At 45.8% G+C, this 14,308-nt stretch overlaps 1 protein-coding gene across 2 annotated transcripts in view; it reads left to right on the forward strand.

Annotated features, from left to right (window-relative positions):
• The window catches only part of SLIT3 (slit guidance ligand 3), a 592,929-nt gene that overhangs the window by 441,812 nt on the left and 136,809 nt on the right, over positions 1–14,308 (forward strand). Inside the window, exon 1 of one of the 2 annotated variants that reach the window (XM_073890157.1) lies at positions 10,785–10,865. The exons of the other annotated variant lie outside the window; for it this stretch is intronic. The gene's annotated coding sequence lies outside the window, so the exon portion shown is untranslated. Of the gene's footprint in view, positions 1–10,784; positions 10,866–14,308 lie in introns of those variants that run through there. 2 annotated transcript variants of the gene reach the window in all.

Raw genomic sequence — 14,308 nt, forward strand, 5'->3', positions numbered from 1 at the left:
TGGGGCTGAACAGTCAGACACACCTGGGCACAGTGGGACTTTGGCCAAGCAATGCAACCTCTCTGAGTCTGTTCCCTCAACTTTAAGAAGAGCTGGCTTCTGTCCCTTCCATTCCCCTAACTTTCTCCCCATCATGCCCTCATCCCCATCAAGCCCCTGTCGGGACAGAACGGGACTGCTCTTCTCTACCCAGTGTTTGCTAATTTTAAAATGTTGGTATGTTGTATAGCATACCAAGTTTCTGAAACTTGAAGCTTAAAAGCCTGTGGTGGCGGGTAGGGGAAGAAAGTAGTTCTCATTCCCTATTATTACAGAGAGACCACAGGATCTGATTAGTTTATCTTCTCAATTCCAGACAAAGCCAGATCAATAGCTTTGTTTTAAAGACACTCTCGTTTGGCTTCACGTGGCTAAGTACTTAAAATTAATCATAATCATTTATTCCGTGGTTTTTAATTTCCCGCAGAGGCACACGGCTTTGGAACCACCTCTCCTAGCGGTGAGCCGTTCTGAAATTGGCCGGAGCTGACATCCCCACTTAAAGCATCTCCCCTCCCCACCCCCAGACCTTCCAAATCTCATCTGCACGTTGACATTTTATCACAATCCTCTGTAATCACAACGTAGGCACCGTAAGGAATCTTGACAACGAAATAATAAATAAGAACTAAGTGAAGGCATTAGATGTTAACTTAAGTTCCTGAGAGAGAGAGGTTCAAAACACACTATCCCCAGAAAGGTCATCTTTGAGTATCTAAAGCTTTAAAAGTCTTAAGAAGACAAAATAGAGTATTACAGGTGTGTTTTCTCTCTGACATTAGGCAGACGAGATAAAAAACAAGGGAAGACTCACAATTACCCCCACTGGAAAGCTCTCTCAAAATTAACTTAAGGAAAGTTTGTGGGCGTCAACTACTAGGGGAAATATTTCACATGGGAGCCCCCTGTTGTTCCATTTTTTTCTGTGGCTGGAACTGCTGTAAAACTTGTTCCCATCCAGGCTGAGGTTGGCCCCACAGGACACACAATGCGAATTGAGGAGGGGAGCCTGCGAGAACCAGGAAGGGGTAAAGAGAGAGGAATGGGTACCGGGCTGGAAAAGGCTATGACATCTGCTCACTTCATCCTCATTTTTGGCTCCTACCCAGTGGGGTATGTCTAGCACAGAATATGGTGAACAAAGGAAAAGAGCCACCACCCTCCTCCCCTTCCCAGGTAACCAGAAAAGGGACTAAGAAAAAAAGCATAGTGCGGGTAAAACTTCTCAAGGCCCCAGTGCCACCATAGGGGAAGAATCATGGCGCAGAGGATGCAGCCTTTGTAGCCTCTGTCGTCCAGTTACCCGTGCCTAACAGTGAAAATGGTGCTCCTACATAACTTCCCCCTCTGCATTCTCACAGCCCTCCTTCTGCACAAGACCCATCTCAAAGAAGCCAAGTAGCTGCTTAACTAGTAAGCAGCAGAGCCTGTGTGATTAACCATTCTACCAAGCTGCTTTCCCGATCTGTAATTGCCAAGGCTCTCGTGGCGTTGGCTCCCTGGAAGCATGGCCAACGTGTGCCACAGAGTGGTGTGAACCGGCCCCCGAGAGCTGGGCTAGGCAAGCTAGTGGTGATTCACAGTCCTGCCCGGGATCGTGTTGGAGCCTCCCACATGCTTCTGAAATTGTCATTTCCTTTACCCAGTTAGTGGGTCCCCGCAAAGTTGAAGGTAAATCAGACTTGCCAGGGAAAGAAAATAGTCCTGCTTTTTCATTGAGTTACATTTTTAGTCCCAGAGACGATTTAATTCTCGCTTCTGGACGTCACCAGTTGACTTTGTCACTCAGTGGTTTGGGGGCTTCGTTCTTCAGACCTTCCCACGATCCAGCCCCAGCTTTCTGTATGGCCTTAAGGTTCTTAACTGAGAGTTGCTATGACTCAGACGGCCTTCTGTTGCCCAAATCAGTGGCCTTTCATTTCCACCTGTTCTATACATTTGGTGATTCAATATACTCGGTTTCCTCCAAGTGGGGCTTATACTGCAGTCGAATATGCCAAGACTGCAATTCTGACCCTGTGTGGTCAGGAATCATTCGTCGCGGTGCTCCGAGCTGGTTTCCTGGCCAGTGAGGTTGAGGACAGCCAGGCATTTTGCCAGTTATACCAGGCACCTCCCTGCCCAACATGCTGTTCTGGGTCAGAAATATGTTTAATGAAAAAAAAAAGAGTGTGGACAAATGAAACAAAAATGAGAAAACCTAACTAATAAAATAAGGGTTTTTTTTCAGTAGTACTGTGGGAGAGGAAAAAAGATTTTCAGACACTGTCTCCTGACAACATGTAGCAAATCAGAAGTTCAGTAGATAATGCTGCCAAAAATGCCCATCGAAAGATGTCAGGAGCACAGCCTGAAAATGCTCACATATCCCAGTGAGGAGCCTGCCCTTCATAAATCACTGGTACCAGCTAAATTGCATGCAGGTCCAACACATCTGCAGATAACCAGCATGTGTTGTTTTGAAGGTCTACCTCCATTTATGTCACTTGCCAATTTTGGAAATTCAGTGACATTATTATCGGCTGGACCTGTAAGGACCTTAGTTTCCGGGATGACCTCCTACTTTGAGATAAGGCACAGAGAGATTGAGAACAGGTAAGAGTGAAGCCCAAGCCAAATAACATTTTGCACCCGGGTACCCCACGTCCCTCACCCTCATCCAGGCTCTGGCTAAGAGATTTGCCAAGGGAAACAGCAGGTTGGTGGCAGCAAGGGGACTAGAAGCTGGGTCCGCAGACCCCTGATCCCATGTTCTTTGCCCACATTGGACACCTTCATGCAACTAGGCTGTCCAGGGGGAAAAAAAAAAAAAAACGCTTGGTAGGATTAGGGATCCCAAGCACAGTTGTCCTTTGAAAGCCATTATTAATTGTTTTATTTAGGAGATTTGGGGAGGAGGGCAAACTTGAATACATGACAGAATCAAGGAATGATCCTGCTTTCTGCTCTCTTGAAATCAGACATTGGAAACTAGATAGACCACAGACTATGTTGCACCCACAGATGAGTTTTTTTCAATCCTGTCGAGTATTTTTTAATTGAAATTAGAATCTCATGTTTTAAAATTATAAAATTTTTCTTAAAAGTACAGATGCCCGCCCAGCTTTGGGTTTCTGGTACACCAGAAGCAATGGCAACCCTGGGCCGCATTTCTGCATTGTGACCGTCAGCTGTGGCTAAAGAGCACATTCCCTTCTCAGAAGGGATGAGTAGACTCTACTTTCCCACTGACCTCCATTCATTTCAGCTACCTGCCAGCCCAAGTGGCCCCCACTGTCATCCATCCAAGAAGCAAGGAAACACTGTGTGCCAGCATGGTGCCAGGTACCAGAGACAGTAAAGCCTTAGAGGAGCAGGTTCTCTGGTGGATCAAACTCTAGAGGCCAGAGCTTACCAGAATTGTTGAAGGGACATATATAAGCAGAACCAAGTGACATGGAGTCCAGGACTCCCAAGCTGAGCGAGGACACCACAGAAGCAAGCAGGAATCTCTTGTGCCCCATCTTCTGTAAAGTTCTTCTCAAGAGTTGAACTAGCCTCCAAATTCCCTTTTTATTTTAAAGCACTTGTCATTGGGTCTATGCAATTGATGAGAAATGAGATAAACACCCCCCACCCAGTTTCTTGTTCCCTGGACCCCTTCATCATCCCATGTACTGAGCTCCTTCTTAGCTCACATTTAGAGAACAGTGATCCAAGAGTTAAAGCAGTGGTGGGTGGGAATTGAGCAGACTTTTAGGGTAGATATTCAGCCACATCCAGGTAGGTACAACATGGCCTGATGCCAAGCCCCACTTGTAGACACTGAAAAACGGAGAAGAAAGTCCTTTCCTGGTGTAAGAAGAAGGCAGTGACAGGAAATTAACAATAGTCCTGACACCCAGATCAGGGTGTGCTCACTCCTCTAGCATGGGGTTGTTGTCCTGGTTGAAGGGTGCTGGGCTTTGGGTGTAAGGACTTTCATAGAGCTTGTCGGCCCAGTACAGAAAACCCAGAGCTTGATACAAGTGGAGGTCTATCCTCCACTTCAACTGAGCTTTCTCCGAATGTGGAATTAGATACAAATAGTAATTAACAACATAACATACAATGATATTATAACAATTATTAATATAGTCACTATAGATATTATAATTACTGTTACAGCCTCCATTTCTTAGTGTCTGCTATCTTCCAGGGACTATGACAAGATACTAGAATCCAGCATTTTATGTAAATCCTCACCACAACCTTACAAAGTAGAACCTCTTAATCTCATTTTTCTAATGAGGAAACTGAGGCTCAGAGAAGCTAATGACTTGCCCAGAGTGCCCCTGGCAAGTCCCTGGGCCTGCCCTTCAAGTAGCAAATCCAGCTCTGCCTGGTATTTGAGGCCCTTCCCTTCACTGCTCTGCTGCAAAAAATTAAAATTAAAATTAAAAAATGCATTCTGGAGCATACCTACCAAAGAAATAATTATATGCATTAATAAGATTACAGGCTATTGTAAATGCCCACAATGATTCAGGAATAATAGTTTTTCTTTTTGAAAAGTTGACCCACAGGGCGCTCAGATCTAAACTTATGACCTCAGCTTAATCAGCATTACATCCAATTCCACAGAACCACACCAAACCTGGAGGTATAAGGCCAAGGTTGACCTTGAGGGTGTTAGAGTCCTCCCATAGGACTGGCTGCCGGTCCAGCTTCACCAAACTGGGTGGTCTGGGGCTTGTTTCCTCATTGAAAAATAGAAGCAATAATACCTACCAACCCCTTAGGCTAGTATGTGGGTTAAAGGAGGTACCATAGGTGTAGGTCTAGCAAATAGAAGACACCCAGCCAGGACACTCGCCGCAACTAAAGTTGAAGGACATGCCTGTACTGTTTCACTGCCTTATTACCAGAACCTCACACAAACTTGAAACAAAGTAGGTAGTCATTTAAAGTACATGGAACTGGGGCGCCTGGGTGGCTCAATGAGTTAAGCGTCTGCCTTCGGCTCCGGTCATGATCTCACAATCTTGGGATCAAGCCCCAGGTCAGTCTCTCCGCTCAGCAAGCAGGCTGCTTGTCCCTCTCCCTCTGCCCCTCCCCACCGCTCAGACTCACTCTCTCTCAAATAAATAAACTCTCTTTAAAAAATAAATAAAGTACATGGAACCAAATTCCATTGAAATTAACTAACTGAATGGAAGCGTACTCCACCCAGTTTCCATATTCTCTGTTACATTTCCGTCCTGAACAGAACTTAAGGTTGTGATTGTCCCAAAATTATTTTAAATACTGAATGATGTAGTTATTTTACTGAAACAGTGCATTTCTCAGGTTACCTTTGTTTTTTTTATTCCTCCAGCTAAATGGCGATATATTTTTTTTTTATTATCTATGAACAAAATTAGAGCCATTGTGAAAAGTGGTGTTTCCTAACAGACAAGACTCATTTTCGTTTATTTACAAGGTGTTTCACCTGAGTTTCTCTGGGAGCTGAAAACATTTGTTTCAACAGAATTTGGAATCAGGGTATTTAGTCACGACATACCTTTGAATATAGAACTGTCACTGCCTAATGAAAGTCTTAAAATATTTCCAGAATATGATTTTTTTTTGGTACTGTGCTACAAATTGTGATTTGTTCACGCAATCGGAATTAAAACTGCACTTTGTGGAAGGCACCAGTAACTTCCATTCAGCCCCCAGGATCCTAGGAAAGGAACTAGGTTTTCTATAAATGCTCACATGGGCCACACAACACATGCCCCTCCTTCATAGTCACCCAGGCACAAGGCTCAGTCATAGCCATGTTCTTAAAATGGCTAGCTTGGTTTTGAGAACGTCAGCTTAAGGAAAAAGTGAAATTTCCTTTGAAATAAAGGATAATTTTTTCCATTTAAATAAGCAGTACCTTAACAGTTCAAGTAGCTAGAATTGGGGTGGGGGAGGGTATTCTAATAGTTTCCATTTGATGGCACTTTATTGTTAACTAAAGTCCTGTTTAGTCTCTGAATTGAAAATAACATTGGTGTACATTCCTGACTTCAGGGGATATGGTGAAGGTCGTTGAACTGTTCTTGAGCACAGAATATCTGTGAATCGGTAGGACTCCCATTATCAACTTCTCCTGTGAGCAGCACTTAGGTGGAATCAGGTAACGGAAGTCTTACTGTTCAAAGGGGCCACGGACTCCAGCCACCAGTTCTCTGGGCTGAAATTCTGGCTTGACAAACTAGGTTTGCTTTGTCCCACCTAAAACAAACTGGAAAAATAACTGAATCTTTGAAAAAAAGATTCCGGAGAATTTCCTCTTGGGGGCAAGATGAGGAGGCCAGTGGGGAAATAGCACAGAGCTACCAAATGCACATAGCGGTCAGTTCACTCCCAAAATGGAGCTTCTACACCGATTTGCAAATGCATTCCTATGCCGATGGTCAGCCTCTATCTTTTCTCTATCTTCCAGCAGCCAGCAATGGCTTCAGTGACCAGTATGTGAGCACATTCAGGGAGTATCTTGCTCTTGTTCAGCTCTCATCTCATGGCTCTCAAGGGTCTCCAGGCCAGGGAGCCATGACTCCTTGAAGAGTGGAACCCGCCCCTTGCTCAACCTCCACTTCCATCCAGGATGCAGAATATTGGTTGGCTCAGCTCACCTGTGGCCAAGAGTCCATTACTCTGCAGAAATGTGTCCTGAAAGTCAAGGTCCTCGGAACTCAAGCAGGAAATTGACCCCTTCTTGCTAGTTGGCTCTCCGGAGGGGAGGATGGCATGGGGAAGACATGGAGATGCAGTGCTGGGGAGAATCAGAGCATCATCTCTACCTTTCTCAGCTTCCATTTCCTTTCTGTGAAGGTGCTTAGAAGCAAGGGATGGTGAGGAGGAAGGATGGAGGGAATCTGATTCTGTTTCTCCAACGTCGTATTTGGACTCATAGAAGCTCTAGAGTGCCCATTCCCATTTGACTTACAACTAAATCAGAGGACCCCAACTATTGGCCCATAGTTCATTGAAAACTTCAGATATGGAGTTTGATTTTTTTTAATTGTTTTAGTCTTTACAGTGTTTAAAAAAAATTAGAATTAGTTGCCAATGTTTAAAACTCAGGTAATTTTACTTAAAAGTATATAATTTCAACTTCCCCGGAATATCTGGAAGCTGTGGCAATCCTGGGCACACGTGTGGCTCTGATTGTCTAGAGCGGCGCTGTCTCGTCGGACTTTGTGTGATGCAGGAAATGCTTCTTATCTGTGCTTCCAATGTGATAGGCACTAACCACGATGTGACTCCTGAGCACTTGAAGTGTGGCTCATACAACCGAGGAACTGAACTTGTATTTAATTTTAATTGATCTAAATTGAAATCACCACCTTTCGCTCGTGGCTACCTTATTGGACATCGCAGGCTTAGAGCTGAGTGGCGAGTACCCCATTTGAACAGGAATGGCCCTCTGCAAATCTCCACAGCTCCCTCCAGGCCTGTTTTCCTGCTTGCTTTGTTCCAAACCACTGGGGCCGGTTCACGTTCATTAAGAGGCACATTTAAACAGTGTATCTTCCGAAGTTAAATACTTTGAGGTATCTGCCACTCCCCTCACCCTCCACTCTGCCCTTTCGCTTTCTGAATTTAACCATTTGGATCTTGTACCTGCGAAAGACCCATTTTTATTAAAACCCAGGAGTATGATTATTAAAACTGTCTCCCACCCACGTGAAACCCTGTCTCTGCGAGAATTAGTTTCCTGATCCCAATTATTCACTTCTTTCAGCCTTGCAAATCAATTCCACAAAGTCAACTGGGTAGGAAAATCTCTCCCATGTCTGGACCTGTCCCTTCTCCATATATAAGCTAGAGAGATGCAACAGCTGGTTAGGGAGGCAAGCCCATTAACCCCACAGAAGCTGAAGCTTTATCTTCATAAAAAGAAAAACAAAATGAGCTAACCCTGCAAAACTTTTCAAATGCAGTGGGGGTTAGTTGTGATTTTCAGAGTCTGGTCAGATGTCCTATCTTTATACAAATCTAGACATTCACCACCCCTTCCACTGCTGTCTGGAAAACGATTCCCATTCCAGAATTGCCATTTTAGAGCCAGCACCAGCCCAGTGTGAATCGGAGAGTGGAACTGTAGCCTGGAAAGACCCTGGAGGTCAACTAGTCCCACCACTTCGTTTTAAGAGAAAGGAATTCCCCCAGAAGGTTGAGTGACTCACACATAGCCATAGAAGAATTTCACAGAAGAACCAAGCCAGAAAACAGGTCCATGGACTCTTTATCCGGTGCTCTGTATTGCCGTCTACCTTTCCCCTGTATTAGCAGAAGGGGAACAAAGAATAGGGAAGCCAGCCTTTATGCCCTGCCCATCCCATCATCTCTGAATCGAGCATTATTCCAGAGAGAACAGCATATGTTCAGTATGGGGACCAACACCCTCCCCTTCTAGGGCCTTCTAGTTCTGCAGCCATGGCTTGGGAGATGACCACCTCAGTAGCCAACACGTTGCTGTCTGTTAGGAAGGCAGTCTGGGAAGAGATTGAATTCTACATCATGGATCCTGGCTACCAGTGGTGACCAGAGGCCAGACGAGGAAGCACCCTGCCTCTCTTTGAGCCCAAGCAGCCCAAGTGAACTGTGTCTAGCTCCCTGAGAGAGCCCCTCCCTGGCAAAGATCAGAGGGTAGACCCGGACCTTGTCAGCATCTCAGCCCAGAAACAGAGCCTCATGCACCGTGTGGCTGAGTTCCGAACCGTACATAAGAAATAACTTACAGGTTTAGCCACAGGACTGATTCACAGTGTGTGGAAAGCTGGGAAGAGCACGCCTACCTGTTGGGACCCAGCCTTACCCTTATAAACAGAAAGTTTCTCAAAACTCTTTGTCTCCAGGTAATGATAGTTGGGGAGGGTGGGGGGGAGAACTTGAATAATTTTCTATCATTTAAGATAGTTCATTTGAATAGTAGATTCCTGGTGGCTGCCCTCCCGGAGTTGCAGTATAGAAGGAAGGTGTCAACTACGTTTCACCATTAACAACTTGGATTTTATACATACACACACACATACACACACATACACACATATATATATATATCTCAATTTATATATATATATATACATATCTCAATTTTTATATATACATATCTCAAAGTGTGTTATATATGTGATATGTGTTGAGATACATATTTGATATATATGTGATACATATGTGATATAGATGATTCAAATTGTTAAATTGATCTTTTTGGTTCAGAGACTAAAAACTGGCATCTGCAAAGCCAAATCCAAGTTATTTTTCATTTGTAACTTTTGTTCCTTAAGATGATTTAATCACCAATACTAAAAAACCAGAAGACTTCACATAAAAATTCTAGATGTCAGGCTTTCTCTTAAAAAAAAAAGGGAACAGCCAGCAGCAGGTGCACCCACATTCCAGCATAGCAACAAGCCTTTGAAATGAGAAATGATGATCCCGGGTGGCAGAGCTGGGTTTACTGCGGACCCCACACAACCCACTTGCTCAGATGTAAAACCTGGCTCCTGCAGGCAACTGAGTTTGTACTCCTGGATCAGCCCAGGCAGCCGTTCAGAGTGGAAATTTATTTTTATGAAAAGATGCCAAAAGCATGACCCTTCACATTTTGAAACTCATCCATCCACGCAGTAAATATTTATTGAGTTGTTCTATGTGCCAAACACTGGGCAAGACCCTGCCTATACCACAAGGCGCAAAACTGGCGTGTCCTCTGTTCTCTCATAGTGTACACGTTAGTGGGCATTGAAAAACTTCTCCCTTCTTCCTCTCTTAAGGGCTGAAGTGCAGCTGAGGGGGAAATCGTCCATTGCCCCCCGCCCTCCCCACCCCCAACCACCGCCTTGACTGCACACTCACCTGTTCAGTTATGTAAGTTGGAGGTCATTCTTCCATCCTCAGCCCACTGCAGACATCTTGGCACACTGGCAACTTCCTGATTTCTAAATAATGTAGTAGACAAGATTGATGGTCCAGGTTCCCAGCCTATGGATGATGAAACAGAATCGGGAGAGGCCACTCATTCATGTTGTCGTTGAAGGTACATTTTACAATTAAATTGGTCATTGGGAGGCAGTTGAATCATTCTAAATCACCACCAGGCAGTGTCTGTGACGATCTCAAAAAATGAGTAAGGAGTTCTTCAGAATCAAGGGACCTAAAACACTGGAGCCTCAGGAATACCTCCACTACAGGGCATCTGACTGAGCAATGGCAGGATTTGAAGTTTCATCTTTCTCTTTTTGATCTTCCACTTTTTACATTTATTTTGGAGTCATCTCCCCCCCCCCCCCCATTTTAACACCGAGGCTCTGCTGGGTAGAAGGAGATGAGTTTCTGGCTGTCACAATATGAATATATAATGAAAGGAGAACCAAAGATGAGCCCTTTTGTTAAGGAATCCGTATCATCAAAGACTCAAATTGGCAGCTGATTGTTTTTATTTATTTCTGTAGGTTTTACATGACACCTGGAGACCATTTAAAATGTTACTTGGCGGTGAGAGCGCTGTGTTTAAAAATAACGCTCACCCGGTGCCAAATCACTTTAGAGTCGGGTACAAATATTGAGACAAAAACCCCAGCTGTTATTGCTTTGGCTGCTAATTTGAGGTGTCAAATGAGAGCTCGCTTGCTATACGTCAGTGAATAAGGCCCCTTGTGAGATCATTATGTTTTCTAACAGTTGAGAGTAATGGACTAATCAGTGCAGCATCAGTTGGTTTCATTATATGCCCACACAATGGTTATGAGCTTTAATTTAAACGGTCCGCAGGGAGATCAAGGAAATCAGTAATAGGCGGCACCCAGGATAGTCCCGGAAAGGAGGTAATGTGCGAGAGGTGGCTTCCCACCATCCTTTCTCCTCTCTCCCTCTGTCCCTCTCATTTCTCCTGTCCCATCTGCCCTCAGAGACTCACTACCTGCTCCAAACAGCCCAAAGATGAGCTTTACTTAAGAAGCAGATTCTGTGGGGTATGCTTTAAAATTCCAACCAACTGATCCAATGTGGTTTCTGGCAACACTTAGCCCCCTTTTAGCCAAACCTTGTCCTCAGAAGGCTCTAAGACCGAATTGCCCGCTCTCCTGTGGCCTCTCCCACCGCCCTCGCGCTCTGTGCTGAGCTCTGTGTTCTGCAGACAAGAGAAGGGTCAGGTCATGCCGCTGCCTTTGAGCAGCCTTGGAAGTGAGGCAAACACCACAGTCCCCGCCACATGGAAGTCCATGAGGGCTGAGAGCCCCACTGGCCTCTAGGACTCGTCTCAGCCTTGGAAAAGACATGGAAATGGGACAGGCAGCATCTGTCAGACAGTCCTGTAAGAGGCAGTTTTGTGGAACGGCAAAAAATACAGGCCCTGGTATCCCACTTCCCTATATTTGAAGACTCTCTCTGCAACTTTATAGCTGTGATCAGAGCAGATATTTCGAGGCTCCAAAATGGAAAGGCCTACCTCAGGATTGTTGGGAGAACTAAATGAGATAATGTGTGAAAAGTGCTCAGCCCGGTGCCAGCACATAGCAAATACTTAATAATTAGTATCAGTGTTATTATTGCTCTTACTGACATCTTTCCTGGAAGATCTTGGCAAGCTCACCTCAAAGCAATATTCTTTACTAGTCTCATTGATTAGAAGGCAGAGAGTTCATGGCAGAACCTATAACATTCAGTTTACATTTTCTCAAAGGATGCATCATCGTACATTCTTCCCGATTTCTGGAGTTTCCTAGAGCCTCCAGCCAAAGCAGAACGATGTGCCGCTGGGTGATAGGAGGGAAACGTTCAGGAGAGCTTCCTCCAGAAATGACTGAGTCATTGAATTGGGGAGAGATTCTGGGCTGGGGGAAAGGCTTGGGGATGCCTCCCTTAACCTCAGTGGGCATTCGGTGTGTGGTCTTCTGCAGCCAAGTCCACAAAGAGAACACTTACACACATTATAATGGACTGAGCCAGCCAACAGCATTCACATTCCCAGGACCTAGGAGCAGGTGGAAGGGCCTGGTCATCAGCAATAGGCCTTGATTCCTGGGGCCATGGTGACTGTCAGTCAGTAGCCACCAAGCAAGATCCAAGACAAGGCAGCCTCGCTTTGACAGATAGGCCAGAGAAGAGAGCAGGCACCTAAAGCATCCTCAGTCTCATTCCTCTCTCCCTGCCCGAGCCAGCAAGAGGGAGACGCAGCAGTGAGCCCTCCACCCCTCCCTTTGAGGCCCACACGCTGCCAGAATCCCCCTGTGCTTCTCATTCCCCAGGCCAGCAGTTTCCATCCTTTCTGCAGGGTCCGGCCACAGTATTTGCACTCAGCCACGCTCCAGAAAATGCTGCCACCTACTTTGGTGTGTGTCTGCCCCTGGGAATTCAATACAGGCCCTGTTGGGGGGTTCCACCTTCAGGGCTTAGAGGGCTGGCCAGGGGGCACAGGTATTTGTAAGTACAAGTCAGGGCACCTCCAAGCTCACTCGAAAAAGACATTTCACTGCATGGCTGACGATGACTCACTAAGGAGTCTCCTCCCTGGGGATTGTTAAGGAGGGAACCACCTTATTTACCAAGACTTAAGGAACGATCGACCTGCCTTGAGACAAGGGATGAACAGGCCCATCTTCCAAGAGGGTTTATCTGACCCACGGAGTCTGGATTCCCACCTGTGTGGAGGGGAAAAGGGGGTGCGGCTCGAGGGGTCTCCCAGGAAGGCCAGCACGCTGGGAGTCTGCAGTGGTACTTACTGTGGATGCCTGGTTTTGCAATTATGTGATACATGCTCACAGATAATACTGCTGCATTAGAGCCAATTACATAGTGTTATGGACACACAACACGCAGATTACACCCAGAGCCAAGAAAGCACAGAGTGATAAAGCGATGGCCTAATCGGAGGAGACAGAGGGAAATGTCAGCCTTATTAAGGTTGCCAGGGTGGCGTGGCTGCAGCTGGACTTAGCTCCTCCAGACTGAAGATGGCTATCTTGAGGGATGTGAGGAAGAGCCACACTTCAGCACTCAGCAGAGAACAGCGGGGAGCCAGGGGCAGATGCCAAGCTGGAGCTTTCCAAGGGTGATTACAGCTATCTTCATTGAGGGCTGTGTACTATTTCAGAGCTTGGGCCTCTTTCTAAGTAGGAAAACCCCATGTCCTCCACAGAAGATGCTTTCGGTCCCAGAGTCAGGAAGAAGGTAGCCTATATACTGTCCTCTACACTTAGGTAAAGGCTCTACTCTCAGCTTTTTCTCTAGCTCAGTGGTTTTCAAACTTGAGTTTGCATGAGAATACTATGGAGGGTCCGTTAAAACACACAAGGATGGGACACCACCCCCCACCCCACCCCACCCCCCGCCCAGAGCTTCTGATTCAGTAAGTCTGGGTGGGGCCTTGAAGATACACATGTCTAGCAAGTTCCCAAGTGATGATGCAGGTCTGGGGACCACACTTAGAGAACCACTACCCAAGTTCATTCCACACCCAACACAGGGTGGACTCACCTGCCCTGTCCCTTGAACAGGGCCTTCTCCTTGGCTCTGATCTCATCACAGCATTGTAGGTTCTGGAAGCAGTGGGACCCATCTTCCAAGTGGGCCTGTGATGCGGGCCAGCAGTGTGGATTCTAGAGTTAGACCCCTTGCTTTTGAGTCCCAGCCCTACCAGTGGCTACTTGGGCTTTCCTACCCGTTTTGAGAGCTTCTGACCTAATCCCCTCATCTGCTTGCCCAGCACATCACAGGTCATTACTGACAAAGGCAAGACTGAAGCTTCCCAGTTCTAGAGCAAGCGGGATCGGCAAACATTTTCTATAAAAAGGCAGATGTCACTATTTTAGGCTAGGCTGGCCCTGTGGTCTCTGTCATGTCTACTCAGCTGTTGTAACCGAGAAGCAGGGGCCATGGACAATACATAAACGGGTGGGTATGACCTTATTTACAAAAACAGGCTGTACTGGATGGGATTTGACTTGTGGGCAGTAGTCTATTGTCCCCTGGAATGGACCCATATGTGCACAGCTTCCCCATGCGTTCTTCAGTACCGGGGAGCCCTGGTCTTGCCATAGTAGCACGGTATTTAGCTGAGGAACACAAGCACATTTTTTCAGGGTACCAAGGTTCTATCTGTGCTCCCTAGTAGCAATAAGTCCACTAATCCCTCAGTGTCCTGGGGAAAAAAGGTTAATGCCCTCCTTCTAGTGCTCACAATTGAGAGAGAATGGGATCCATTGGTAGAAGTAGCATTATCCACATGGATCATTTTAATATGGAAAATGATCCTTTTTCATTAAACATT

This window comes from Callorhinus ursinus, unplaced genomic scaffold, assembly GCF_003265705.2.
Source record: "Callorhinus ursinus isolate GAN/ISIS: 27379988/994484 unplaced genomic scaffold, GSC_fseal_2.0 scaffold3, whole genome shotgun sequence".
NCBI lineage: Eukaryota > Metazoa > Chordata > Mammalia > Carnivora > Otariidae > Callorhinus > Callorhinus ursinus.